A 3,059-nucleotide genomic window follows, 5' to 3' on the forward strand; every position below is an offset into this window, starting at 1 on the left:
CCTCTGCAGCATCTACAGAACCAGTCCCATTAACCTCTGCAGCATCTACAGAACCAGTCCCATTAACCTCTGCAGCATCTACAGAACCAGTTCCATTAATCTCTGCAGCATCTACAGAACCAGTCCCATTAACCTCTGCAGCATCTACAGAACCTGTCCCATTAACCTCTGCAGCATCTACAGAACCAGTCCCATTAACCTCTGCAGCATCTACAGAACCAGTCCCATTAACCTCTGCAATGAATTACTGTACTGTACATGTGCTATCTTCTCCATGTTTCTAGCTGGCTTGAGTCACACTTGCCTTCTGGCTGAAGGGCAGCTCACCGTAAATGGTGGATTATGACGTTCACTTTTGTAACAAAGTCCACAGCCAAGTACCTCCAATATCACTCCTTTAGCCTTAAGTCAAAGCTGGTTACATCTAATGTTGGATTGACTGATCCAATTTGGCAGAGCCTGAAAAAAAATTTTGTTGTGTAGAAACCACTTGACACTGTGCCCAGTATAAAGCTCCTGCTCAATGGCAACCTTGGTATTCCTTCTTTAAGGGAAATGGCAGTCATGGTAAGGGATCATATATCATTTAATTTTTAATACACCTGACCCTCGCTTTATGCTTTGGTTGTGTTCTGTGACAACACAGCATAATGGGAATCAGCACATAGTGAATACCGTATTTTACGGCATATAAGACGCACCCCCCATTTAGCAGGGAGTATGTAGGAACAATTTTTTTCTCCTGTATCCACAGTGTTCTTAAAACAATATATAAGTTACAACAAAAATTACTCTATTGCAAAACCAATAAATAAAAGCCAAATGAAAGGTTAAAACCCCCGCCATTTGCATATACAGTGGTCCCTTGGTTAACGAACACAATTCGTTCCAGAGTCGTTCGTTAACCGAATCCATTGTTTCAATGGGATATTGGGTAATTGGTTCAGCTCATCGAAAAGTACATACAAAGTAAAAAAAAAAAAAAAATGCAGTAAAGTACACTTTCTTTGAGGTGTGTATGTAGAAGGTTCCTGGTTGATGATGATGCATTAGAAGTGGGGATGGAGGAGAAGGAAGTGGGGATGGAGAAGAAATCACCTTTCAGGGGACCCATGCTTGATGCAGTAATTTCACTAATAAAATTTTACGTTCACTTGGTGTAATTCAAGATTATTTTCTTTAAATCAACACAGCACCGCACTATATATTGTCAATATGTAAAATAAACTTCAGAATGGCCAATAATTGTACTGTAAAAACATAAAAATAGTTTATGTTCAAGAGTCTCAACCAAGATGTTACCTCCACTGAGCAGACACAAAGTGATGCCATTTTGGGTGAGTCAAGTGGCTGTTTGGCGCATTAAAAACTAGTTCCCTGTACTTCAATTATGTCAAATAATTGTTAAAATGACTAAAAACTTTAATATAAGACTTGGAAAATTATTGAATAGTACAACCTTCTTGATATTTACTCAAATGGTAATGAATTTAAGCCCTATAACCGATTACTAATACTACAGCTGGTGAGCAGGTGAAAACATGTTGGGAAAATTTCGTAAGGAATTCGTTAACCGAAGTGAAGAATCTTATGGAAGGTAATTCGTTAATCGAGACGTTCATTAACCGAGGGATCACTGTATTATCAATATGTTAAATGTTAAAATGAGTAATAATTTTCACATAAAACATGCATAAATATTAAAGAGCACAACTTTCTTGATATTTACTCCACTGGAAACGAATGTAAACAGAACAGATTACTGAATTGGCAGACTAGCCCATCAGCTGATGCTCACAACAAAACACGACGTTCGCAAGGATTTCGTTAAATGAATTTTTGTTTGTTAACCGAATTGAAGATTCTTATGGAAGGTAATTCGTTAACCAAGGGACCACTGTACTGTTCTGTACTCCTTGTTTACCATAGCAACGGCGACACCCCCCCCCCCCAACTAAGCCAGCTAACTCGTGTACAAAGAAATGTATACGTATTCCTTTTATGCGATTGCCATGGGGACAATTATTTCTTTTTTCACAATACAGTAAGTATGTAAGATGGTGTGTGCATGTATATCAGTAAAAAATAGATGAAGAAAGTTACATATATCTACACGAAAATGTGAGTTGAAAAACAACAGCTTGGCTCAGTAGCCTGGTTTAACCTGGCTACAATACCACCAGCAATGTTAACGTATGTAAATGTGAAAAGAATGTTATCTGTAAATCTTCATTTGTATCAACTATTTGTAGATTGAAAAATATATGTTGCAGGTATGGCATTAACAGATTGGAATGCTTGTAAGAGTTCAGAAATGGTTACTGCTTAGCTACCTCTGAAGAGTTGGGCATCTGCTGTGCGGACATTAATTGTCTCAGGTTATCGTCATTGGTATAGTACAGAGTAATTACCGGTATAGATCGAACTTTAATATTTACAATAATTTTTTTTTTATTAATTAAAAATAATACTTATATTTTTAAGTAAGCAATAACATATTTTTAATTCTGGAGTTGGATTAGGTACAATTTAGCCTACTGGAGACAGCAACAGGGGGATTCATTAGCTTGCGGAAGACCACAAATTCACATATAGGACACAGGCCGACCTTTTTTGGCTATTTTTCAGACAAAAAGTGAGTTTTATAAGCCGTAAAATATGGTAGTTAATCTTAAGGGGGAAAATTAGGATATGTTCCACAACTACTAAGTCAACAGCAATGCTTTAAAAGTTGTGGAAAAATACTTACAATACTGTGACAGTGCTGCAGGTGCAGTGTTACCAAAGAAACCAGCAGATGCATCACCACTACTACTATTATCACCACCACCACTATCACCACCTAAATCATAATTTTAGAGATGCAAAAATGGATTTGCTTCAGCCAGAACAAAGGTGAATCATTTATAGGATCACTCCACAATTTATCTGATATGATACAGGGTAACCAGGTAACTACCTCAAACCCATGGCAGAATGCTGCCCACCTCATGGGTGCTTCACCAGCTTTAAGTGCACCTAAAATTTTTAGCTAAACAAAGGAAAAGTTAAAAGCAATA

This window comes from Homarus americanus, unplaced genomic scaffold (assembly GCF_018991925.1).
Source record: "Homarus americanus isolate GMGI-L3 unplaced genomic scaffold, GMGI_Hamer_2.0 scaffold55640, whole genome shotgun sequence".
In the NCBI taxonomy this organism is placed as follows: Eukaryota; Metazoa; Arthropoda; class Malacostraca; order Decapoda; family Nephropidae; genus Homarus; species Homarus americanus.